This window comes from Pituophis catenifer, unplaced genomic scaffold (genome assembly GCF_029215685.1).
Source record: "Pituophis catenifer annectens isolate HBS135680 unplaced genomic scaffold, rPitCat1.0.hap2 SCAF_6, whole genome shotgun sequence".
NCBI classification, from domain to species: Eukaryota; Metazoa; Chordata; class Lepidosauria; order Squamata; family Colubridae; genus Pituophis; species Pituophis catenifer.
Genome location: NW_027256886.1, coordinates 77,382,564 through 77,410,138, shown reverse-complemented (window position 1 = coordinate 77,410,138; position 27,575 = coordinate 77,382,564). Strand labels below are relative to the sequence as shown.

Here is a 27,575-nt window from a genome sequence, read left to right as displayed (position 1 = left end):
GTGGCCGAGGGCTGAACGTGAACATTCTGTCTTTCGTTTTACAAATATCTCCCCAGCAGTCTGGAGCCTCTTTGGCTTCCTAGACTGTTGTTAAACCCAAGTGGAAACCCTTAGGAATAAATTTCACCCACCCCCTCCCCTTTTGAGTTTTTTTGAGTAATGGTGCTTTTGTGACTGCTAAAGTGGAGAACTGTCTGAGAAGTTTGGAGAAATCATTCACTGAGTTTCTGCGTCCACAATTTTGGTGGGCAATTTTGAAAGCCGTTTGTGTGTAGCTTCAACTTGGTCTAAGTACTAGGACCAGTGGGTGGGTTGCTCCCGGTTCAGTCCGGTTCATGCGAACCGGCTGCAGGGTGCTCGGCCCACCTGCCCTGATGTCATCACTGACGATTTGCGCGTGTGCTCCCATTGCGAACCGGTAGTAAAGGTAAGTGGAACCCACCCCTGATTAGGACCCAGCTGAAGTGAAAGGTGCCAAGGTTATGTCACATTCCACAATCTGCCATGTCACTTCCCTGCATAAATTGCATTTAAAATCTGTTAACGCATGGAATAGCTTCTTCTATTCAGTATATTCATCTTCCTCCTATCCAAGAATATAATGGCTACCTTTCTGTAAAGGCAGCAATAGCACTTAGACTTATATACTGCTTTATAGTGCCTTACAGCCCTCTCTAAGCAGTTTACACAGCCAGCCTATTGCCCCCAACAAATCTGGGTCCTCATTTTACCCACCTCGGAAGGATGGAAGGCTGAGTCAACCTTGAGCCTGGTGGGATTTGAACTGCCAAATTGCAGGCAGCCGGCAGGCAGCAGAAGTAGCCTGCAATGCTGCACTCTAACCACTGCGCCACCGAGGCTCATAGTCAGCAGGCTGGCAGTTACCAACATTATTTTGATTAGCGAAATGTTTAGAACAGGATTTTGGATCTTCTGCTTCTCTGTGAACCCTGAATTAGTTTTGCCCTGACATGATTAGCATAAGAAAGAATCCGTTCTTTAATCTTACCCAGAATTTAGTCAAAAATTATATTTATGCCAATTTCAGATGATAATCCCATAAATCCAGACCCTACACCTCTGTGCCGCTCATTAAATACTGGAGTTTGGATTAATAATTTCCTTCATGGGTGTGAAATGCCAACGTGCCAAAAGAATGCAGAGGCCTGGAGCTTGTATACCAATGATGGCGAACCTTTTCGGCACCGAGGGCTGAAAAGGGAGTGTGCGTGCCAAAAAGGGAACACTTTGCGTGCACACGAATGTTTCACATGCGTGTGCACACTCGTCAGGGCCGTGACCAGGAAGAGGAGCTGCCCACGGGGCATGTGCGCACCGGATAAGGTACTTCTGGTTTCTGGCGTGCGCATGCATGCCAGCCAGCAAGTCTTCCAGTTACTGCCGTGAATGCACATGCATCAATCAGCTGGCCAGCGCGCATGCCCAGGCAGGAAAACGGAAAACCAGCTCTTCCGGTTTTCAGCACTGCCGCACGTACAAAGGCCAGCTGATCATCGTATGCGCATGCATACCAGGAACCCAGAAGAGGAATGGATGACAGCACATGTGCCAGGCGACATGGTTCCACATGCCACTTCGGGCACACATGCCATAGGTTCACCATCACGGCTATATACAAAAGACCAAACCATGCAGATGCACTGGCCAAAGTTCATTACTTCTCAATTGGTGTCAGGGAAAACAAATGTCAGTGCTGTCTGGAGCAGAGAGCCAAAGAAGATGTTAAAGTGCAGAGTGCAGAGAAGAGCAACAAAGGTGATTAGGGGACTGGAGGCTAAAACATATGAAGAACGGTTGCAGGAATTGGGTATGTCTAGTTTAATGAAAAGAAGGACTAGGGGAGACATGATAGCAGTGTTCCAGTATCTCGGGGGCTGCCACAAAGAAGAGGGAGTCAAGCTATTCTCCAAAGCACCTGAGGGTAGAACAAGAAGCAATGGGTGGAAACTAATCAAGGAGAGAAGCAACTTAGAATTAAGGAGAAATTTCCTGACAGTGAGAACAATTAATCAGTGGAACAACTTGCCTCCAGAAGTTGTGAATGCTCCAACACTGGAAGTTTTGAAGAAGATGTTGGATAATCATTTGTCTGAAGTGGTGTAGGGTTTCCTGTTTGGGCAGGGGGGTGGACTAGAAGACCTCCAAGGTCCCTTCCAACTCTGTTATTCTATTCTATTCTAAAGTGTTCTATGACGATAAGGGACATTCAGGTGTGGCCACGGAATTTTACCTCACCTGATATCAGGCCCATGATTGTAAGAAAAGGGGACCTGCAACCTAAACCTTGCCCCCTTATCCTTACCTCGGATAAGCAGCTATAAATGACTGCAGTAAGTCCTTCTTCAAAGAACTGATGAACGGCACTTTAGGGACTGGTGGGCTTTGCAGTAGGCGGGAGCCGAGAATCCAATCCCACCCAGCGGTTTTGCATAAATAAATAAATCATTGCCGAGAGAACAGGAGAGCTTGCTTTGGGAAACAGCGTGCAGCCAACTCATCGGAGACAGTGTGTGCGAGTGTGTATATGTGTGTGAGAGAGAAAGAGAGAGAGAGAGAGAGAGAAAGAGAGAGAGAGAGAGTGTCATGTTACAGAGAAATCAGGAACAGTCACACTGCAATGTGCAATCAGTTGAGAATTACCTCTCTCTAATGGGGACCTTCACGCACAGACCGTTGCCTACTCTGCACAGGATCTGACCATCTGACCAAGAGGGAGGGAGGAGGAAAATCAGCAATAATAAAGGAAGGTTAAAAGGGAGAAATGCAACAACAGCAACTTTGATCCAACTATCTTCTCAAAAGAACTTTTCTGAAGTTTGATTTTTTTTTCTCCCCCCTCTTTGGGACAACACACACACACATCCATTCCTTCCCCACCACTTGGTTCTACATCCATTTTTTTATTTTTATTTTTGTTTGCTACCTGTCCTTTTTCTTCTTCTTCTTCTTCTTCTTCAGTGGCTCTGGGAGTCTTCTGGATGGTGGTGTCCTTTCCTGCATCTCGGATCGCCTGCTCCTGAGAGGAAGATTCCCTGCTTTATTTATTCAGTATTTATTTATTTATTGCCTCTCAAGGCCAGGGAAGGAATGGTGGTAGAAGAGAAGAACTGGAAAGGGGCTGCTCCTGGTAGCTTGGAGACGGGCTGCCTCACCCATCCCAGGACGGGAGGAGATGGAGAAAGATGCTGTAAGGTACCTCCGCTGCTGAGCTCGGGGCTGCCTGGAATCTCTTTACTTTCTTTGGTGCTGAGCCTCTTGCTGTACTTCAGGACATCAGATCTGCAGTCCAGGGTTTCTCATTTGGAGGCGGACAGATCCACTCCGCTCCCTGCCGCCTGCCTCTCCGCAGACCAAATGGAGACAGCTATTTTGGGAAGAGTTGACCAACTGCTCGCTGAGGTCTGTGCTCTTTCATTTTCACATATGTATACTAAACTGCCTGTGGCCTCCGTACAAAGTCTAAGGGTTTTATTCGGTGGGGATGCTTTTAAACAAATGATGCATTGGAGAAAATATCTCCGAGTGCCCAAAGTAGGATAATTCTTTTGCTTCTCTCCTTCTCTCTGGTGTTTGGGATTTCACGGTCTGTTTTGACAACTTTGCCTGAGCTTTCCTAGACAGCTTGAAATTAGATTATCCTCTTGTACGGTTGCTCCCTCTCTGAAATAGATAGGTACTTTGAGCAATTCATTAGGAGTATAAATACTTAAGAGTTACATTAGCCCATTTCAATATAGCTAACCTGGCTTCGTGGAAGTCAGTTGCATGTGGGATTTTCCTACAATGGGGTTTTTACTTCTTCGTATGATGAACCAGGGCTCGGAATATCTGCCAAATTGAAATGGCCATTTAGCCTGGTGATCCTAAGTAACCTTTGATTAACCTAACCCTAAATGCAAGGGTGTTTCTGAGGCTAAACCTGAGTGGAGGTGAACAATATATACCACTTTTAGGTGGGATGTAATAAATGCACAATGAATACTATTTTGCAAGCTCAGGGGCATCATAATTTTTATCAGATTCTGGGCACCACTTTATTTAAAAATGAAAATTCAGCACAAGTGATTTCACAATGCAACTGATTCAAATTCACACCCGGTGAACTGGAAGCTTTCAGGACTGATAGTAGCCAAATTGAAAACAGCCAGCAGCAACACATGAAGTATATAATTTGAAGACAATGTGATTCAATAAAATATCCAGCAAGACAATTGCTAGCAACGGAAGCCAAATGCAGCCTTGAGAGCAGATCAGATAAATGGGAAAACAAATGGGATTAGGCAGCTAGTAAGAGGCACCTCAGTTCCTTCTTGCTTGCTAGCCAGCTGTGAGAAAAGATTGCTCTGTGTTGCCATCCAGATTCCTTGTTTGCATATGTTATTTTGGAAACTAATATGGGACAGAAAGAAACAATGTCTTGGCAAGGCTTTCCTAAGAGGAAGAACTATTGCTAAGAACCTCATAGGGGGTGGTTGGTGGAGATTAACAATGAAATAAGAGATGATCTGTTTACAAAATCTCTGAGGAGGTGGGACAATGCATAAATAAGTGCGGTGCCAGAAATTGGCAGGACCACCTACAGAGCTCCGAAGATTGGCTACTCCAAGCCAATCAGAGGAAAATTCCCACCACTCCACTCTGCCTTGGTAGTCTGTTAGGTTTACTGATGGTTACGTACCATCATTTTCACCTCATCAATCACATGAGCAGCAGAAGCCAGTTTAGACATAGTTGGACCATGAGTTCATTCATGGTCATAGAGCAATGCCTCCTTTGGGTTTCAGGCAAGAGTTCATTCCGAAGATCTTTTTAAGCTGGGGATGAATGAGTCCAAATCTTTGGAGAATCAGCGTTTCAGTCAGAGATCAACATCGTGATACCTGCAGGCAGCTTGTCTCCTCCAGATGTCATTACTGGGGACTAAAATAAACAAAACAGCCCAACGTACAGGAGATTGCCGACCTTTATAACATGGTGGTGTTCCCTCCAAAATCTTGCAATCAGCTTTTTGTAAATCTCAAAAGATTAGTTGATATAGTAGGATGAGATATTTGTGCAAACCAGCCTTACGGTGGCATATACAACAGTTGTTTCTACAAAGGGGAATTAATTAGGAGTAAGGTTTCCCTCTCTGTTGAAAACAATTATATAATTTGATCTAAATAGCTAGAATCTAAAAGTTAGGGTTATCCAGTAATATTCTTCCCTGCCCTCCATTCTGACAAGCATGTTATACTGGAATGCTGCCATGAAGTATTATGTGTAAAAATGTGGATGTAAATATTTCAGATCTATAAACAGCATAAAAAAAAGAATCAGCTCTATCGATTTCCCCCCCCCCCCGGTTCATCGTGGGTGGTGAGTGAGAGAACACTTTAGATCACTTGACAATTGAAAAATGCTGTATTATTATCTTCTGCTTTGTTGAATTCTTTCTTGGCGATATCTGATATCTGATAAATGCCATTCATCCTGCGTGATAATTTCGGTGGGAACCACACAACTTGTAGCTCCTGAAAAAAGGATTCTTGCCATATAGTTTTGATGGAATTCATTTTTCTTGCTTAGTGCCTAGAGATTCATTCCCATGAAGTGTTCTATGGATGATAAGTTTAGAATCCAGATGGTGTTGGTGCAGACTATGGATGGATCTGTGCAAGACAATTGAGCTGATTACCTTGTAGCCTGGCCCAATCAACTACCACAGCAGTTCTATGATATCATCAGAGGTGGGTTTCAGCAGGTTCTGACCAGTTCTGGAGAACCGGTAGTGGAAATTTTGAGTAGTTCGGAGAACCGGTGGTAAAAATTCTGACTGGCCTTGCCCCCATCTATTCTCTGCCTCTGGAGTCCCAGCTGATCGGAAGGAAATGGGGATTTTGCAGTAACTTTCCCCTAGAATGGGGAGGGAATGGAGATTTTACAGTATCCTTCCCTTGCCATGCCCACCAAGCCATGCCATACCCACCAAGCCACACCCACAGAACCGGTAGTAAAAAATTTTGAGACCCACCACTGGGTATCATCACACACAAGGCAAAAGGCTGTAACACAGCTATTATTTGGAGCAGCTATTGGTCCATAGTCTAATTTTAGTCTGCTGGAACCTGTTCAGTCCAAATTCCTTAACTCCATATTTGGTACCCCAGAGCGCATCTCAAATGTAGCTCTTAGCTAGAAACAGGGTCGACCAGAGTAAAAACCAGAATTAGGCTAGTAATATTTTATTATTGGCTTAAACGTATCACTTGTCTGCTGGAGTGCTCTTCTCAGGAAGTCCCTTAAGCCATTTTTATGGGCCTTCTCAGACCAGTTTACGCAAGTTTTATCAGGCTAAACTGAGCTGCAGTACAGTTTCAATCAATCAATCAATCAATAATCAATCAATCAATCAGGCTTTATTTGGTCATAGGTCAGCAAATAAAACAAAAATCACACTTAAATAAAATAAAAAAGAGAAACACATCCTAAAGTAGCTTAAAAAAAAATTGGAGGGGATGCTATGGCATTCCGTGCTGTAGAAGCAGCTGTTGGGAGGCATTAAACCTGGCCTCTTCTGAATTTTGGAATTGAATGCCCCAAATTTGAACTAATTGCTGGTTAAATGCCTGTGGAGATTCTCAGTCATCCAGGTCATGGTTGTCCCAAAGATGCTTTTTCAAGAGGCAATTGGACTTTTTTTTTTTTTTTTCCTTGAAGACGTTGAGCTGAAGAAGCTTCTTGGATGAGAAGCGAAATATCTTTGAAGAAAAAACCAGAAAGTCCTATTGCCTCTTGAAAAAGCACCTTTGGAATCATTGCTGGTTTCCAGACACAAATCTTCTGATGCAAGATTTTTGGAAGCTGTTTGCCCATGGCTTCTTCTTCCTTCAGCTGATAGAGAGTGACTGACCCAAAGGCACCCATCTGGCTTTCGTGTCTAAGGCAGGATTAGAACTCATGATCTCTTGGTTTCTAACCTGGAGTCTTAACCACTATAGATAGTCTTTGACTCATGACCAGTCGCTTAACGACTACATAAAGTTACAATGGACCAGAGGTGAAATCCAGCAGGTTCTGACAGGTTCTGGAGAACCAGTAGCGGAAATTTTGAGTAGTTCGGAGAACCGGCAAATACCACCTTTGGCTGGCCCCAGAGTGGGGTGGGAATGGGGATTTTGCAGTATCCTTCCCCTGCCACGCCCACCAAGCCACACCACACCCACCAAGCCACACCCACAGAACCGGTAGTAAAAAAATTTGGATTTCACCACTGCAATGGACCCCTCCCAAAGCCACACCCACACCCATAACCAAGTGATCCCATTTTGGGCACTTGGCAACTGGCTCACCTTTATGGACATTTGTATCAATCCTGCAGATCTGTGACCACCGTTTTCAACATTTCCTGCCAGTTTCTGGCATTTGCTTCTGGTTTCCAGCAAAAAAACCCTCTCATTGGGTAAAATGGATTTGCTTAACAACCATAGCATTCCCTTAATGACCGCCGCAAAAAAAAAAAGTTTAAAAATCAGGTCCACTCATGTGATGCTTTGCCTTATGGCTGCTGCAATTTACGATTGTAATTCCTGGCTCAGTTATGGACATAAGCCGAGGACTACCTGTACACCTGTCTGGTTCTTATAGTGCTCTCTTTAGCACTCACTACAGTTACAGGGTAGATATTGCAAACTTTTAAGGGCTCATCACTTCTGCCCTTTTCAGCACATAAGAGAAAGAACCAATAAGGCATCTTCTTTTATATCAAGGGTTTTATATGAAATTGTGTCAACCTTTTATTTTTGCACGGGGCAATTCCTGAACAACCAGACAGTTTCTATGTCAACTTTCTGCTTCCTGATAGATATTTTAATAACTTGCATTGTTGCAAAGTTCTGTTATTTAACACCAACATTTTGGCAGGGGATTGGTAGATTTAAGAGAGGTAGCCAGGAGTGATATTCAGCTGGTTCAGACCAGTTTGGGAGAACCGGTAGCAGAAATTTTAACTGGTTCACCGAACCGGCAAATACCACCTCTGCCTGCCCCTGCCCCCAGTTGCCGTGAATGATGTCAAGTTGGCCATGCCCACTCAGTCACATGACCCTCCCATCAAGCCACGCCCACCAAGCAACACCCACAGAACTGGTAGTAAAAAATTTTGAATCCCATCCCTGTAGGTAACGGCATATATTTATTCCTGCTCATCTAATTTTGACCCTTTCCTTTTCTTTTTATGTCATTTGCTGACTAAGCGCTGTGGTAAATAACCTTGGAATGAATTGTGCTTAGGATAGAAGACTAATTCTCTTCCACCCTGCTCATTTTTTGTGGAGTTGGAGAGGGAATAGGGGAGGGTGTACCTCCATGCCCTTAACATCTGCTCTTCAGTATTCACAAAAGCACATGACGTAATAAAATATTGCCATTATCATGATTTCTCATTCGCTAAGAACATTGGTTCCCTCCCCTTAATTAATCATGCATTTTTAGGAAGAACAAACAGATGGCAGAATTTGAAAGCAGAATACATCTTCCCAGGCTGGTGCCTTCCAGATGTGTGTGATGAAACTTCTACTCATTGACAGGCAGGGTGGCCACCAGTCATCCTGGATAAGTTGTTGGAAGTTGCAGTTCCACATAGCTGAAGAGCATTGGGTGTGTCACCACTGTGCGTGGGCAGGCTGGGGAAAGAAGAGTGGCAATATTTAGATGAAAAATCATAGAAATGGAGTCTGGAAGATTGGGCCCATCAGCCATGATACAATAAGACGTACGGTAGAACCTCATGTCACAAATGCTTCTGACCACGACCAAATTGGGTGCCGACCAAAAAATCTACTAAATGTTTCACTCTGGTCATGAACACATCCTCAGGTGGCAATCAAACACAGCCATGGTGATTTTTTTTTTTTAAATTTGATTTATATGCCGCCCTTCTCCGGAGACTCAGGGCGGCTTACAATGCGTTAAGCAATAGCCTTCATACTTTTGTATATTTATACAAAGTCAGCTTATTGTCCCCACAAACTGGGTCCTCAATTTACCTACCTTAGAAAGGCTGAGTCAACCTTGAGCCTGGGGAGATTCGAACCAGCAGTAATTGCAGGCAGCTGAATGATAATAACAGGCTATTAGTCTGCTGCGCCACCAGGCTCTTTCCCTTCCATGCCATTTTTTTCAGTACGCACATGTGCAGTCAGTCTTACTTCCGGTCGCGATCAAATCGGATTGCGACCGAAGTCCTGGAATGGATTACAGTCGTGACCGGAGGTTCCATTGTAGATTAAAGAGCCATGATGGTGCAGTGGTTAGAATGCAGTACTGCAGGCGATTTCTGCTGACTGCCGGCTGCTAGCAGTTCGGCAGTTTGATTCTCACCAGCTCAAGGCTGACTCAGCCTCAGCCTCAGCCTTCCAGCCTTCCATCCTTCTGAAGTCGGTAAAATGAGGATTGTTGGGGGCAATATTCTGACATTGTAAACCGCTTACAAAGCACTGCGAAGCGGTATATGTCTAAGTGCTATGGCTATTAGTGCAAAAAGTTCTGAGGTTATAAAATAGATCCTTATTTTAAATGAGAGAAGTTTGAGGATGCTATTTTTATAGACTACAACATTATTATTATTATTATGGTCGATTACACAGTCAGCCAGATGTTTCAGCATTTTTGTCCACTATCAAGTCCTTCTCAAGGATGTTGTTGTTTAATAGTGTTATCGCAGAATGTAAAATGTTTTAATTTAATGGTGCCTTCTGCAATTGATTGTGCAATGACATACAGCCTATCACCATTGATACAGCTACTGTGCCTTCCATTCTGCCATTGATTTTTGCCCAAAGCTTCTGATGTTTCTACTGACTCCTGTTATTTCTGAGCACATGATTATCCAATCATGCGACATGCCTTCTTGAAATCAAACCAAGCTACATTCAGATTGCTCTCCCTTTTCTTGCAGTTTTACAAAATGTGTAAAAAAAAAAACAGCAGTGTGCAGCGGCAGCCAAAAAAGCCAATGCAATCCTAAATTGCATTAACAGAGGGATACAATCAAGGTCAAGTGAGGTACTAATACCACTCTATAAAGCCTTAGTAAGACCACACCTAGAGTACTGCATCTAGTTTTGGTCACCACACTATAAAAAAGATGTTGAGACTATAAAAAGTGCAGAGAAGAGCAACCAGGATGATTAGGGGACTGGAGACTAAAACATATGAAGAACGGTTACAGGAGCTGGGCATGGTTAGTCTAGTGAAGGACCAGGGGAGACATGATAGCAGTGTTCCAATATTTGAGGGGCTGCCACAGAAAGGAAGGGGGTCAAGCTGTTTTCCAAAGCACCTGAAGGCCAGACAAGGAATAATAGATGGAAACTAATCAAGGAGAGATTCAACCTAGAAATAAGGAGGAAGTTTCTGACAGTGAGAACAATCAACCAATGAAACAGCAGTTGCCTTCGGAAATTGTGGGAGCTTCATCGCTTGAGACTTTCAAGAAGAGACTGGACTGTCATTTGTCAGAAATGCTGTAGGGTCTCCTGCTGTGTGGGGGGTTGGACTAGATGACCTACAAGGTCCCTTCCAACTCTATATAAAATCATCCTGTCAAATAGATGCTGATCTTTTCTTCCTCTGCTGCTTGAGCAGCTTATTATTATCATTATTTAACATAACTCTCTCCGAGTACAAACTTAGCATATGAAGGAGAAAACTGATCCAGAATCATATCCTTGGCTACCTATCTTTGTTTTAAGTACATTATTCTCTCACACTCTGAGCCCAGCTTCTTCTGAAGAAAAAGGTGATACTATCGGCAGCCTTTAGAGACCCTGGTCACCAGAAGCTACAGAAAGGAGCCCGAGAAGATGTGGGAGAGAGCCCCAAAGCTACAGGGACAAGGCCAAATGAAAGGTTGGCAGGAACAACAAGGCTGAAAAGATGTGTGAGACATGCCAACACAAAATAGAATAGCAAGAACAAAACCTCTTGAGGTAGACAGAGATCTATATATTTATTAGATTTCTATTACACCTTTTATTCAGGACTCAAGGCAGCATGCAAAGCACTCCAGGGGTGAAATCTACTTACCTTCCTTACCGGTTCGGAAGTGCACATGCCACGCATGCGTCACATGTGCACGCAGACCCTCTACACATGTGCAAAATCTTCATAGTTGTTTCACTACAGTTACTGAGGTAGGTCAGAACAGAATGATACAGAGAGTAGTGAATCCTTTCTGGAGGGACCGAGTCTCTGGAAAAAAAGTGAAGAAAAGAGCAACAAAGATGATTTTTTACGACCGGTTCTGTGGGTATGGCTTGGTGGGCATGACTTGGTGGGCATGGCAAGGGACGGATACTGTAAAATCTCCATTCCCTCCCCAATCCAGGGGAAGGTTACTGCAAAATCCCCATTTCCTCCCGATCAGTTGGGACTTGGAAGGCAGAGAATAGATGGGGGTGGGGCCAGCCCAAATTTTTACTACTGGTTTTCTGAACTACTCAAAATTTCGGCTACCGGTTCTCCAGAACTGGTCAGAACCTGCTGAAACCCACCTCTGACTAGGGGAAACATTTATAGCAGTATTCCAATATTTGGAAGGGGCTGCCCACAAAGAAGAGGAGGCCAACCTGTTCTCTAAAGCACCAAAAGGCAAGAAAAGCAACAACAGATGAAAACTAATCAAGGAGAGATGTGACCTAGAACTAAGGAGAAATTTCCTAACGTTGAGAACAATTAATCAATGGAACAGTTTGCTTTCAGAAGCTGTGAGTGAACCATCATTGGAGGTTTTTAAAAAGAGACTGGACAGCCACTTCTCTGGAATGGTATAGGCCGGGGTCTCCTGCTTGAGCAAAGGGGTTGGACTAGAAGACCTCCAAGGTCCCTTCCAACTCTGTTATTCTGTTATTATTTCTGTGCTGTTCCCACAACAGCCAAATGAGGGAGGAGACAAGTATGAAATGCAAAGGTAAAACGCATAGGGAAAGAAATGCAAAGTAATCAGGAAAGGAATGGAGAGAACAGGATAGGAAATTACCACCGAGGGAGATGAGAATGATGGATAGCAGACTGGGACTGAGGAAAACGTACGGATGGAGTCACTTGCCTCCAGCAGACTCTTAAGCACTTTCTCTCTTCCAGGTTGTCAGTTCTTACACTATCACATTCTTATGAACAAGCAGCCGTGCCCCCTGATATTCTAACTTTAATTACTTTTACAGCTGTAAAGTTCACATCATTCAACAAAAACACAGTATTAAAAATGAGATATTTAAGGTAGAGATAGCATCAAATTAATAAAGTAGCATAGAGCTACCTTCCCTCCCTCCCTCCCTCCCTCCCTCCCTCCCTCCCTCCTTCCTTCCTTCCTTCCTTCCTTCCTTCCTTCCTTCCTTCCAGACATCCTCAACATAATGCAGCTAAATATAGGTACATTTGAATCCCATTCATCTCGTTGATTGCATCTTGGACCGAGTGATTCTCCGTATCAAGGCTGCACATAGAAAGGATGATGACCTTCTCAGGCCACATTAATCATAGATTAATAGATCCGTGATTCTCAGGCTCAGTAACTTTTAAGATGTGTGGCCTTCAACTCCCAGGACTAACCAGCCCATGCAAGTTGCTTCAGTTGGAAAACACTGATTTAGATTACTTTGAGATTAAAAGGGATGCGGTGGCTCAGTGGCTAAGACACTGAGCTTGTTGATCGAAAAGTTGGCAGTTCAGTGGTTCGAATCCCTAGTGCCATGTAACTGAGTGAGCCCCCGTTACTTGTCCCAGCTTCTGCCAACCTAGCAGTTCGAAAGCACGAAAAAAATGCAAGTAGAAAAATAGGGACCACCTTTGGTGGGATGGTAACGGCGTTCCGTGCGCCTTTCGCATTTAGTCATGCCGACCACATGACCACGGAGATGTCTTCGGACAGTGCTGACTCTTCGGCTTTGAAACGGAGTTGAGCACTGCCCCCTAGAGTCCAGAACGACTAGCACATATGTGCGAGGGGAACCTTTACCTTTACCTTTTTAAGTGAGATTAAAAGAATTCTTGGAGAACAAATGTTCCACCACTACCTGCCACAATAACTAAAGAGGTTCAGACTTCAGGTACTATGATTATTGGTCATTCACATAAATATATTACTAGAATGCCAACTGCCAGGTTGGTGATAGAGGATTGCCAAGGCAGAATTATTACTTTTTGCTACGGGGAGATTTTGCTTCTCCTGGGCAATGTAGAAATGACTTTTTCACCAGGTGTTGTCACAGGGATTAAAGACTGGACATTGCCATCTCCATGGCTGCCCTAGCACTTTGAAGTTGTTGATCCCCACTTTTCCTAACTTGTAGAAAAGTGGTGAAAACAGGGTTTTTTGCCATGGATGGCCAGGCTTAAGATGGCCTTATTTAGCTTGATTTTACGCTCGTCTTTTTTATTGTTTGATTTAACTCATTTCAAATGTGAATGTACTGTTTGTTTCTTGTTTTGAGTTTATGTGAATTGCCCGGATTCTATGGAATGGGGCAGGTTGCAAATCCCCGTCATAAACATTTGACATTTCTGATGTCATATTCTGATTTTTCTATGAAATGTTAGGATGTAAACCTGCTGTTCGGTTTAGGGCAGATAGTTTTTTTCATTTACTTTTGAAAATACTTGGGTACTTGTGTCTTCTCTCCATAAAAAAAAATACTGCCTCGATATACAAATTCCTCCCTCATACAGAAACTTTCCTATTCCTATGCAGCACTTCCTGGAATGACCAGGTACAACTTCACAATTACGCATGGTTACATGGTCATTCCAGGCAATGGTATGAGGGAGATACGTCCTCTGAGGAGAGTGCTATGCAGTGGTGGGATTCAAATAATTTAACAACCGGTTCTCTGTCCTAATCACTGGCTGGGCAGGCGTGGCCATGGTTGGCGTGGCCAGGGGGTGTGGCAGGCAGCACTCGTCCTCCTGCACCCACCCCGGGAGTAAAAACAGGCAATGGGGGGGGTACACAACGCCCCTGGGCCTAGGAGGCCTCCCTGCACTTACCTGGCAGCCAAAATGGGGCATGTGAGGACTCCTGGAAGGGGAGAGGAGGGGCCAGCCAGTAATTTAACTACCGGTTTGCCCGAATCGGCTCGAACCAGCTGAATCCCACCACTGGTGCTATGATGCTGTAGGCAGACAAAGTGACTTTGCAATTAAAAAAGGTAAAAAAGCCAAAAACTAGGTTGACTCAGGTATCAAGACTTTGCTCCTGATGAGATTCTTGATACCATAGAACAGGGGTGTCAAACTCAAGGCCCAGAGACCAAATCCAGCCCACGGGGGTACTTAGATCTGGCCCACAGAGGAGCCCTGGAAATAGTGAAGGACCAGTCTGTGGTGCCTCTGCCAGCGAAAACGTGGCCCTCCCAAGCTGCGTTTTTGCTGGCAGAGGGTTGCAGGAGGCCATCCGAGCCAAAAACGGAGCTCGGGAGCCTGTTTTCTCTGGCAGAGCGCTCGGGCCACAGGCACCCCCAACATGAATGACGTCAAGCTGGCCACTCCCACCCTGGCCACGCCCACCCCAGCCCCCGAGGTCAAACACAACCCTGATGCGGCCCTCAATGAAATCGAGTTTGACACCCCTGCCATAGAAGGAGAAAAATCCAAGTTCACTCTCATCCAAATCCATAATGAAATTCTTTTACTTCCTTCACGGAGATTACCTCCTTCATAGATGGAAGCTTGGGGAGGATCTGGTTTCCCAAAGGATCTTGTTTCTCAACCGTACGAAGCCACCGGCCAAGGGTTTTTTTTTTTTTTTTTTTTTGCCAACCCGGAATGTGTACAGAATGTTTTCCTGACAAATGTGTTTGCAGAGTAGGAATGCTATAGAAGGAGGTACTGAAAGGAGCCTGGCTTCCCATAAAGCAAAATTCCTCGTCCTTTATGGAACGTTGAGAAAAAGACAAACGAAGCCATTAACATTTAAGACATTGGCAAAGTTTTCAAAGAGAAAGGGCAACTTTCTCTCAGGGTAGAGTATAATTGGCTGGGATTTCCTACTGTGACACAAGAAAGAAAACATCTAAAATTTTGATTTTTATTATCACTTAACATCTGTGCATGTTTGGACAAAAACCTGGGAATGCTTCAAACATTGCAAAATCTTTTTTTTTGCGTTTTTGGCATGGTTTAAGGGCAGCGTAGTGAAAAGGGACAGAGAACGGGGCCTTTAGCAATGAATGCAGGCCTCAACACAGGTAGAGCCATACTTTATGCTTGGCCAGTCACCACTAAGGGTCAAGTCAGGGGTGGGTTTCAAAAATTTTAGCAAGGTGTTCTCTGGCCCGTTGTTGGGTGGGTGTGGCCATGGTGGGTGTGGCCTAGTTGGCCTCCTGCACCATGGCGGCGGGGGGGGGCATTTTTGCCCTTTCCGGGGTCCAGAGCAGGGGTGGGTTCTACATTTTTTTACTACTGGTTCTGTGGGCGTGGCTTATTTTGTGGGTGTGGCTTGCAGGTCATGTGACTAGGTGGGCGTGGCTAGCTGGTCAGAGTCATTTCTGGAAGGTCCTCGCACTTGCGACCAGTCCTCGCACTTACGACCCGACTCATTTGTTTGCTTTTAACACTGATCAGCTGTAGGACGGCCCTTTGAAGCCCCGCAGCAAGAGTTTAAACAGTTTTTTTCCCTCTAGTCATCAGCTGGGACTCAGGAGGCAGCAATAGATTGGGGGTGGGACCAAATAAAAGATAAGAATAACGTGGGGGGGTGGGGGGTGGGAGGGCGGGGGGGGGGAGAACCGGTTCGGTGACGTCATATCGTCACCGTTACCGGCTCGGCCAAACCGTACTGAACCGGGAAAAACTCACCACTGGTCCAGAGGCTTTACTCGAGCCTCCGGGAGGGTGAAAATGGCCTCCCCAAGCTCTGGAGGCCAGAAATGGGCCTGTTTCCAGCCTTCCTGAACTTCCAGTAGGCCTATTTTCCGCCCTCCCGGAGCCTCTGTGCGCACCCTGCACTTACCTGCATCCAAAACGGGCCACGTGGGGACTCCTGGGAGGGGTGGGTGGGGCAGGGCAGGGCCAGCCAGGAGTGGGATTTGGGGGTTCTCCGAACTACACAGAATCTTAGCTAGAAGTTCTCCCGAACCCCTGCGAACCCCCAGCAGCCCACCCCTGGCCACGTAACACTTTCAGAGTGCAGGAAGAAAGGATGCCATCTTCCCCCCATTTCCAGTCCATCACAAATGCACCCAAGTTGTATTTTCCACCTTGCATCCAAAAGCATTAGATATTTTCTGGGTTTTTTTTGAACCCGAGCCACCTTAAGCGCATCTTAAGGATGGTCTTCAATACTTCATTTCAATTTAGTTACAACTGCAATGGTGATTGGGTGCAGGGCCTGGCATCCACTCCCTCCCTCCCCCTCCCACCCATTTTTTTTTTAAAAAAAACAGTGCAGTCCACTCAATAATACCCTGCTAAATCAAATAGACTTTTCAAAAGTCTATTTGATTTAGGAGACTGAGTGGCGTAGGAGGCTAATGCCTCCTACTAAGGCAGCATTTAACATCCAGCTGCCTGCAATTACTGCGAGTTCAATTCTCACCAGGCTCAAGGTCGACTCAGCCTTCCATCCTTTCTAAGGTGGGTAAAATGAGGACCCGGTTTGTGGGGGCAATAAGCTGACTTTGTATAAAATATACAAAAGTATGAAGGCTATTGCTTAATGCATTGTAAGCCGCCCTGAGTCTCCGGAGAAGGGCGGCATATAAAAATAAAATAAAATAAAAATAGTGTTTTCTCACCCTCTCTAAAAGCTCCTTGCTCCATTTGGTCCCCATCATTTGCAGCGGATTCCCTTTCAATTCCTGCCCAGATTAAAGACTGCCAAGTTCTCTATGGGACAGGCAGTTGCTAGTTTCCTTCTCCAATATTCTTGCTTTTGATCATTCATGAACAAGTCTCAACCTAAGAAGCTTGTGCTCTATTCAAGCTTTACATCTCCCAGTAGGTATTCTTTCAGTTTCTGCCCATCCAGGTAAGCCATACCCACCTTATTTTCCCACTCCCTGCCCATAAGTACTGCAAAGCTCTTCTCCTCTCCTCTCTCCTATTACCATGTTTCCCAAAAATAAGACCCTGTCTTATATTTTTTTGAACCCTGAAATAAGCGCTTGGCCTTATTATTATTTTGGGGCACGTGGAGTAAGATGGGGCTCCTCTTGCCTTTTTACCTGATTTCCAGCTCTGCGTTTAAATGTTTTTGGGGAGGGCTTATTTTCGGGGGGGGGCTAATTTTTTTGGGGGGGTTATTTTCAGGGGACACTTATTTTAACATATGTGCTCAAAAGCCCAATTGGGGTTATTATCAGGGGATGTCTTATTTTCGGGAAAACAGGGTATTTATTCATTTATTTTACATCTTTAAATTGCAACATTTATTATTTGTTTTTATGCAGCGGAACTACCCATTCTTCCTCACTGCAAACTTTTCTTGGACCTGATGATGAATATAGGAAGGAAAGAACAACCTGTTCTCTCTTGCTTTGATTATAGTAACATTAGATTAGATTAGATTAGATTAGATTAGATTAGATCAGATCAGATCAGATCAGATCAGATCAGATCAGATTAGATTAGATAGATTAGAATTCTTTATTGGCCAAGTGTGATTGGACACACAAAGAATTTGTCTTTGGTGCATAAGCTTTCAGTGTACATAAAAGAGAAGATACATTCGTCAAGAATCATAAAGTACAACATTTATGATAGTCATAGGGTTCAAATAAGCAGTTGAATCATACTAGGAAACAATCAATATAAATCGTAAGGATACCAGCACTAAGTTACAGTCATACAGTCGTAAGTCAGAGGAGATGGGTGATAGGAATGATGAGAAGATTAATAGTAATAGTAATGCAGACTTAGTGAATAGTTTGACAGTGTTGAGGGAATTATTTGTTTAGCAGAGTGATGGCGTTCGGGAAAGAACTGTTTTTGTGTCTAGTTGTTCTGGTGTGCAGTGCTCTATAGCGTTGTTTTGAGGGTAGGAGTTGAAACAATTTATGTCCAGGATGCGAGGGGTCTGTAAATATTTTCACAGCCCTCTTTTTGACTCGTGCAGTATACAGGTCCTCAATGGAAGGCTGGTTGGTAGCAATTGTTTTTTCTGTAGTTCTAATTATCTTCTGAAGTCTGTGTCTGTCTTGTTGGGTTGCAGAACCAAACCTGGCAGTTATAGAGGTGCAGATGACAGACTCAATAATTCCTCTGTAGAACATCAAACCAAGGATGCTACAATGCAGTAGAAAATGAAAAAGAAAAGTTTGTGTTACGTGGAGATATGTGGGAAGAGTATGAAGGCAGTCATCTGTGCATACCCTACAGGAAAATAATGGGGTCTAATGAGGAAGCAATAATTCTTAAAAAGAAATGATAGGCCCTGGTAGACCAGTCTATACAGGAACTAACCAGCCAGGGCTTTCTTCCTTGTATGGGTGTGCAAGGCAAGAAGCAGGGAAACAACCAATCAGGTCTTGCAATCATCATAGGCTGGACTATGAGAAAGCAGGGAAACAACCAATCAGGTCTTGCAATCATCATAGGCTGGACTATGACACTAGTCCAGTCACATTTTTAGTGGGATGTAAAAAAAAACCTTGAGATATGGGCAAAAAGATGCTGCCTAGGGAACAGTCAGGTAAGAGAGGGCATAGCCCACAGCTGCAGAATGGGTGGAGAAAAAGTATCAGAACAGACAGCAGGAGGTGATTGTCAGGGTTCCTCAGCAGAAGTAAAACTCCAAGGCAGGCATTTCCTCAAAGTTCCACTTTATTAGAGATGTCAAATTGGCACATCTGGGAAAACCGCATCTGAAAAGCCCCTGGGTTTTCCCCACCCAAAGGGAAGTCAAAGTCCCTTCCCCTGCACCCACAAGTCCATCACATGGTCCAATCAATCCACCGTCTCGATTGGAGATGTTTCCCAGTCACGCAGCTCTCCAGGTACAGGCTGAACGTCCTTGACTCCCAGGGAAAAGAATGTTGTTATGGCTATACAGCTCACCCTGTCTCCATCCAACCCCCTTCCCATTTCCCACAGCATGTCATCCACCAAGTGTGGCAGCCCTGAAGAGCCAAAGGAAAAGATGGCCTCCAGAGCTGACAGTGATCCTATGATTCAATGCTCCCATCTTTTCAAGGACAAAACCTTTGTAAAGGATTCGGTGTATTTACCCTCCAACAATGCTAATGGGAAGATATTGAACCACCATAGTTAAAGGCCCTCCAAAATGTATAGTTTGTAAATTGGACCAGATTTCATGCTGTTTTAAAATGAAATTTGCTGTGCTTTAAGTGAACTCTAAGTGACATCTTGGCGTTCTCTGTGATTCTGTGTGTCTAGATTTCTTTGCTTAGGGATTACTGTACAGAATTTGGACTCTTGAAAAATTAAATACTCAAGGTTTCTCAATCATCACATATATCTAATATGATTGCAATGAATAACAATATACCCTAATTTTCTTTAGGTAGCCAAATCACTGTAGACGTTTGTCTTCAATGACTTCTATCTAACATCCTCATTTTATTTCGCACAAACATTTCCTGAATCCCTCTAAAAATTGCACAGTTTCTTCCCTGCTGCCCTATATGCTTGAAAATATATTCCAGAATACCTAAATGATGTCAAATATTTTGTTTGCTTCTTAAGGCTCACTTTTTTTGAGAACTCTTTCTAGTGTTTAACTTTTGGGCATTTTTGTAGTCATTGAAAGACATTGAAAACATTTTTTTTTTTTACATCTTTCTCTCCACTTTACTGAACTATTCTCTTTGCACCTGTCATGTTCTGGTAACCATAATGAGTGTATCATTGGGCTGAGAATTAAGCATTAAATTCCACCCATTAGAGCAGAGATCTTCAAACTTGGCAGCTTTAAGACTTGTGGACTTCAACTCCAGCATAGCTGGCTGGAGAATTCTGGGAGTTGAAGTCCACAAGTCTTAAAGCTGCCAAGTTTGGGGACCTCTGCGTTAGAGGATGACTTGTCCCAAACCCCTTCTGACCATGTAAATCATGCCACGTGTCCTCATCCCTGAACTCACCAGAACGAATGGCATATTTTACCCATCAGCTCCTAATGGAACCGCCTTACTTTAAATGGCAGACTCCTACGGTAAGATGTTTAAATTAACACTAGAGAGGATAAAATGAATGAACTATGTCTTTAAAGTCCAGGTTACAGATTAGACTGAATGATACTCATGTCCTATTTATGGCCCTCAGTGAAATGTTATATACACGCTTAAGAAGATCCAAGGTCCAGAATTAGAATCTTTCATTGCCAATAGTCTTGAGGTAAGCATGCAGCTGGAAGGATCCCAGGACAGATATGTATTTGCATCAATGTTTTTGTTAAAGGACGCCATGTTATTGTATTGTGCTGATTATCTGGGACTTCAAAGCATAAGGATGAAATGTCATCGAGCAAGCTACCTTACCAGTGGTGGGTTCCTCCCGGTTCCTCCTGGTTCCACCGAGCCGGTAGCGGTGACAATATGATGTCACCAAACCGGTTCTCCCCCCCTCCCCCCACCCCCCCCACCCCCCACATTATTCTTACCTTTTATTTGGCCCCACCCCCAATCTATTGCTACCTCCTGAGTCCCAGCTGATGGCTAGAGGGAAAAAAACCTTGCCGTGAGGCTTCAAAGGGCCACCCTACAGCTGATCAGTGTTAAAAGAAAACAAATGAGTAGACCGGTGCCTGCAAAATAAATGGGTAGACCAGTGCCTGAAAAAATACATGAGTAGACCGGTGCCTGCAAAAATAAATGGGTAGACCAGTGCCTGCAAAAATACATGAGTAGATCAGTGCCTGCAAAAATAAATGGGGAGACCAGTGCCTGCAAAAATACATGAGTAGATCAGTGCCTGCAAAAATAAATGGGGAGACCAGTGCCTGCAAAAATACATGAGTAGACCGGTGCCTGCAAAAATAAATGGGGAGACCAGTGCCTGCAAAAATACATGAGTAGATCGGTGCCTGCAAAAATAAATGGGGAGACCAGTGCCTGCAAAAATACATGAGTAGATCAGTGCCTGCAAAAATAAATGGGGAGACCAGTGCCTGCAAAAATACATGAGTAGATCAGTACAGCTCTGCAAGCAGTTAAAAGCCTGGTAGACCAGTACCTCTGCTAAATCCTAAAGAATTGTCACATGACCATCAAGCCACACCCACAAAATAAGCCATGCCCACAGAACTGGTAGTAAAAAATTTTAGAACCCACCCCTGTACCTTACATAGTTTACACTTACTCTGTAGAACTTTAAGACTTTATTGACAAGAACATGCAGCGTCAATCTCCATAACCGAGAAGTATGAAAGCTCCAGATTGTGAGGCACAAGAAAAATGCTAAAAAATGTGTTGCTCTTACCTGTCTTTTAACAGAGCAGTGCCAGCCTATTCTTTGGACCCTTATCCAGCCATTGATTTTATAGTCTTGGAGAGATAATTACTCATAATCCTGGTCCAATCCAAATCTAATAGGCCCAACTATCGGAAAATGCACGTACTGTATGAAAATTAGGAGCAGATATTTAGGAATGTTAAAGAATATCATTAAATCCATCAAAGAGGAATTCATTAAATCTATCAAGTTTTTAAGGATGTATGTGTATTCTGAGGAGAAGGATTGCTGGATTTCTCAGGGTTAATGAAATCCAGGTCACATATATTAGATCTTAAAAATAGATTAAGAAGGTTAAAGATAGATCTTATTCCTAACTACCTTGGCTCCTCTCAGCAAGTTTGTGGATATAGGAAAGTGAATACCATGCCCGATGGACTGAAAATACAGGTGGTGTTTCTTAACTGTATCTGTGCAATCCAGTAAAGAGTTTAATCTTCTTTAAAAGAACATCAGCAATTTATTTTTTTGGTTTTTCTCCTCAGCAAAAAAAGTGTTTCCCTTTGCACTCTTACTCTTCAAATTTATTTATTTATTTTATTTTATTTGTTCAACTTGTATGCCGCCTTTCTCCGAAGACTCAAGGCGGCTTACAATGCATTTAAAAACCATATATAAAAACATTAAAAATTAAAATTAAAAACAATTAAAATCCATTCACACCATTCATGGCCGGATCTCACCAGATCACAACAGCGAGATCAACGGCCCCAGGCCTGCTGGAAAAGCCAGGTCTTCACCACTTTTCGGAAGGCCAATAGAGTGGGGATGGTCCGGATCTCAGGAGGTAACTGGTTCCAGAGAGCTGGGGCAGCCACAGAGAAGGCCCTCCCCCGCGGGCCCGCCAGCCGGCATTGTTTAGCTGATGGGACCCAGAGGAGACCAACTCTGTGGGATCTTACCGGTCCCTGGGAGCTATGTGATAGAAGGCGGTCTCGAAGATAACCTGGCCCTGAGCCATGTAGGCATTTGTACAAATTTGTACAAACATCATTCCTGTGAATATATTTATTATAATTTGACTGTCAAATATTCTAAATACTGACTAACAATCAATATCACAACTGTGTAGGCTGTTGAATTCCTAATTTACAGCAAACTGGGGGAGTTTTCACAGAAATGATTTCTTCGCTTAGAGTTTCTTGTACTCAATATTTATTGGCCTTAGCGGTAAAAAGTGAAATGGACGCAATTTGAAGAGAGCAATAACGGAGTGTCATACATCAAAATTGCATAAAAATATTATTCCTATTTACTACTGAACGCTGGAGCATATGCATTTGGCGAAACAGTAAAGTAGTGTGAGGCTTTCAAGGCAGACCAGAAGTAGAAATCAATGCCATGGAAGTCAGTATTACTTTTTTGTAAATTTAGAAAGCTGCAAGCCAGAATGTACTTTCCTCTTCCTTCTCTTTATCCTAAGAAGAGAAAGGAATTAGGAAGGAGCTTGTCCAAGATGTTTACTTGTGGTCTTGATCTACGTATCGTGGTTATATAAGGGTATCATATAACCACAATACAGAGATGCATAACTAGCTGGGACCAGGAAAGTATTAATGATGCTTTTGGTAAAAAAAAAAAAAAAAAAAAAGGCTGCCCCAGTTACATTTAAGGTGTCAGCGTTCCAGAAAACCCCAACTCCAATTAAAACCTCTGAGGCAAGCATTTTCTCAGAATTCCACTTATTAGGGTAGGTATACTGGGAAAACCCGAATCTTAGAGTTCCGAGATAATTTATCATTATAATGTGAAGTAAAACACACATTTTTTTCATATCCCCAACAGAGTGGGGCTGAATTTTCCCAATTCCATGTCTCATTCCTGTTGGCCAAGTAGTGAAAAGAGGCTCTCAAATCTCATAAAATGATCAGAGGAAGGAAATATGTGGTAAATTCATGCAAACACTACAGTAGAGCCCACATGGATTAGGCCTGTGATGGCGAACCTATGGCACGCGTGCCACAGGTGGCACACACTCTGCGGGCATGTCAGCCGTTGCCCCAGCCCAGCTCCACCGCACACGTGTGCGTGCCTTCCGCCGGCCAGCTGATCTTCGGGTCTCTGCTGCACATGCACGGGGGGCACTCTCATTGCATTTTGGGGGTTCATACATGCAACCCCCTATGCCTCATTTTGGGCCTGGAAAGCCTTGACCAACGTGGAAGCCAAAACGGGGTATGGGGGTGCTGCGTGAGGCCCCCTGGTGCCCCGTTTTGGGCCTGGAAAGCCTCCTGCATGAACCTGGAATCCAAAATGGGGTGGGGAGGGTCAGGGCGCATGCTTGTGGGCTGGGGTGCATGCGTGGGGGACGCGCATGCATTCACGGTGACCAGGGGTAGGTTCTAAATTTTTTTACTACTGGTTCTGTGGGTGTGGCTTATTTTGTGGGTGTGGCTTGATGGTCATGTGACTATTCTTTAGGATTTAGTAGAGGAACTGGTTTACCAGGCTTTTAACTGCTTGCAGAGCTGTACCGGTCTACTCATTTCTTTTTGGAGGCACCAGTCTACTCATTTGTTTTTAGAGGCACCGGTCTACTCATGTATTTTTGCAGGCACTGATCTACTCATGTATTTTTGCAGGCACTGGTCTACCCATTTATTTTTGCAGGCACTGATCTACTCATGTATTTTTGCAGGCACTGGTCTACCCATTTGTTTTCTTTTAACACTGATCAGCTGTAGGGTGGCCCTTTGAAGCCCTGTGGCAAGAGTTTAAACAGTTTTTTTCTCTCTAGCCATCAGCTGGGACTCAGGAGGCAGCAATAGATTGGGGGTGGGGCCAAATAAAAGGTAAGAATAACATGGGGGGTGGGTTGGGGTGCCAGGGGTGGGGGGCGCGGTTCAGTGACGTCATATCGTCACTACTACCAGCTCGGGAGAACCGGGCCGAACCGGGAGGAACCCACCACTGACGGGGACGCACGTGCATGCGTAGGGACAGGGTGCATGCACAGGGGGGTGCTCGCATTGCATTTTGGGGGGTCGGGCACACACGCTACAGGCACTTGGCACCAAAAAGGTTAACCATCACTGGATTAGGCTGTCTCACTGCAGGAGGCCTTCTTTTAGGTTATGATCTCATGGCGACCATAAACAAAGCAAGGTAAGATGTGCTCCAAAGCTTCCATAATTATAACTTCTCTCCAACTCTTCTAATTGGGTAATAGTCCTTTTAGACGGAAAAAGCACACAATTGTGGTTCAGACTGTACAGCAGAGATGCTGTGTAGCAATTGCGTTCACTGAGTTCTATCTGCTTTCAGTCAAACTGATGTTGAGATTAGAATTGAAGGCTGTTGTCTGTTTTTGACCCAGGAACAGATGTCTCTTCTTCCTTGTAGTTCAGAGCTGATTCCACCCACACACACAAAAATGTTTTTTTTTAGCAAGCAGAAACCTTTGGCTTTGTAATCGCTAATGTTGCTTTCCTCCTCATTCATTTTACAGAGGATAAACTTCAATTTGCCAAGACATCGGGAGACTAGAGATATCTACCAGAGGTGCAACTGCCCAGCAGGTAGGAATCAGACATGGTGGGGGGAGGGCGATGATGATGATGATGATGATGATGATCGCTGGATGGATACAACCCAGGAACAAACATGTGTTTAATAAGGATGAGAAAATTATTTCTTCGTTTGGCTTCCATGACTTGTGTTACAACTTTTAGGACAGTGTCTCCTTGGCAACCTCCAATAACAGATAAAAATAGAACAATAATACAACATATATCAACTGGAAAAATTAGTATTATATATCAATAGTCGCTGACAATCTCAAACAGCAAGAGAAATCAGCGAAGATGGTGGGGTGGAGGGGGGAAATACCTTTTAGGCTTGCTGTTGAATTTCTCACAAATGGGAGGCCTGTTGAAGCTCCCCAGAAAAGGCATTTCAGTTGTCCTTTCCATAGTGATGGTGTGTCTTTTGTTATAGCTGTACTGATATTCTCCTTCTGTCTTAAGAATAGGGAAGTCTGCAGGGAGGGACCAAAAAAAGGCAATATCGTAGCTGTGATTGCACAATTGAAGCCCCAACTCTTTTTTTCACGCATTGATAACCCATAAAGTTTTGGGCTTATGAAATGTCTTAAAGTTCCAATTTGTCTTCCTAAGGATCGTGGGAATAATGGTCTCAGCATACAGCTCTGTGGTGAAATCCAAATGTTTTTACTACCGGTTCTGTGGGCGTGGCTTGGTGGGCGTGGTGTGCCTTGGTGGGTGTGGCTTGGTGGGCATGGCAGGGGAAGGATACTGCAAAATCTCTATTCCCTCCCCACTCCAAGGGAAGGATACTGCAAAATCTCAGTTCCCTCCCCACTCCAGGGGAAGGATACCGCAAAATCTCCATTCCCTCCCCACTCCAGGGGAAGGATACTGCAAAATCCCCATTCCCTCCCCACTCCTGGCGGAAGGATATTGCAAAATCTCCATTCCCACCCACTCTGGGGCCAGCCAGAGGTGGTATTTGCCGGTTCTCCAAACTATTCAAAATTGCCACTGTTGGTTCTCCAGAACCTGTCAGAACCTGTTGGATTTCACCCCTGATTGCTGCTAACATCAAAAATCAGAAGTGCTGGATGAGTGGTCTATCGTACGTAGATCTTCCTTAACTCAGGCTAAATATTGGGATTCAGCTTGGAGAAAATGCTATCGTGGTTGAAGGAGTAGTTGGCTTAGGAGCTTAAAGGAAGAATCTGGAGGCAAGTTTGGGATCAAGAGGTCACCCCTCCTGTCATCCTTCTGAAAATGATCAGCTGATTCCATTCTTTCTAGAAACTTGGAATTAAAAGAAAAGCATGATTGTGACAGACGTGACTTGTGATGTTTCACTAACTTCTGGACAGTTGGCTACCTAGGAAGCTAAAGAGAAGCTTGTCCAGCAGTAGGTTTCACGTTTTGTTACCACCGGTTCACCGTGCACACGCTCGCTTCGCACATGTGCGCCAGTGGTGGGTTGTCCCCGGTTGAGACCGGTTCGCAAGAACCGGTAGTAAAACCAGCAGGAGGCTCCACCCCCCGCCCCGGATGTCATCATAGGTGACCTGCGCATGTGCAGAAGCTTCTGTGCATGCGCAGAAGCTCGGCACGCGCACTCACTTCACTTGTGCATGCGTGTGATCCTGTTGCGAACCGGTAGTAAAGGTAAATAGAATCCACCCCTGATGTGCGTCCCTTCTGAGCATGCACCCGGCCTTCCACGCATGTGCTTTGCTTGGACGCACACCTTCCACACCTGCACCCAGCCTCAAAAACGTGTCTAAATAGGATGGCATAGAGCCAGGGCAGGAAGGCAGTCCCACTGCAATTTCCATTACCGGTTCACCTGAACCAGTCCAAATCGGCTGAATACCATCTCTGAGCTTGTCCATGTGTCTGTGGCTGGACTCTGGTAGCTCTTGATTTAAAAAGCAGTGAAATGAAAAAAACCAGGGAGGAACATTTAAAAAGAACAAGAATAAAGCCATTTGATGGCTCCAGTGTTCTCAATTGAGGAGCTAAAGCTCAAGCCACAAAACAGATCAAGCTCTTTGAATTTCCTTAGTCTCTTCTGGACTGTTTTTAATATTAATTCTATATTTCTATTATAAGCTACCTTGGAAATACAGCAAAAGGCAAATAAATATAAATAAATGAAATAAGTTCTGCGATTTTGTGCATGTGGAGCATACAAAGAATTTGGGAGCCTAAAAATCTTAGAGTGATGAATCCTTTCTCTTTCCCCTTCCTGACTGTCAGATGTAAATGCCTTATTCTCTAATGTGTAAATAATGTATATATGGAACATCAGGGGTTAACTTATTCTTTGGACTTTAATGTATTCATAATTTACCACTCCCATTCCTGGCTCCACCCCTTGTATATAAAAGGAGCCATCCTCCCCATTTTCCTTGCTTCTATCTTGAATATTCAGCGAATATAGAATGCCTATTATGATTAAAGAGAAATATATTTAAATCTTTAACTTCTATTATCTTTATTGAGTCTGATCCTGAAAATATTGCAACAAGCTGGTAGCAGAGGATGGTTAATTGACTCAATAAGTAATTAAAAATGTCCAAGAAAGATAGGCCCAACACCAGGGCCTACAGCAAAGAAATAGAAACTGAT

The 27,575-nt window shown here is 44.0% G+C and overlaps 2 long non-coding RNA genes across 2 annotated transcripts in view; one reads left to right on the top strand and one right to left on the bottom strand.

Moving 5' to 3' along the window:
- Nucleotides 1-2,669: 2,669 nt before the first annotated feature.
- LOC139318378 (uncharacterized) lies at nucleotides 2,670-3,296 on the bottom strand. The gene is made up of 3 exons (XR_011600505.1): nucleotides 3,218-3,296; nucleotides 2,945-3,037; nucleotides 2,670-2,722 (listed from the first exon to the last, which is right to left on the bottom strand). It is a non-coding gene; the product is annotated as an uncharacterized lncRNA (long non-coding RNA).
- A 36-nt stretch (nucleotides 3,297-3,332) lies between these two features.
- LOC139318379 (uncharacterized) overlaps nucleotides 3,333-27,575 on the top strand; it is an 87,341-nt gene continuing 63,098 nt past the window's right edge. The window contains exons 1-2 of the long non-coding RNA XR_011600506.1: nucleotides 3,333-3,420; nucleotides 24,914-24,983. This is a non-coding gene — a long non-coding RNA (uncharacterized lncRNA). The remainder of the gene's footprint in view (nucleotides 3,421-24,913; nucleotides 24,984-27,575) is intronic.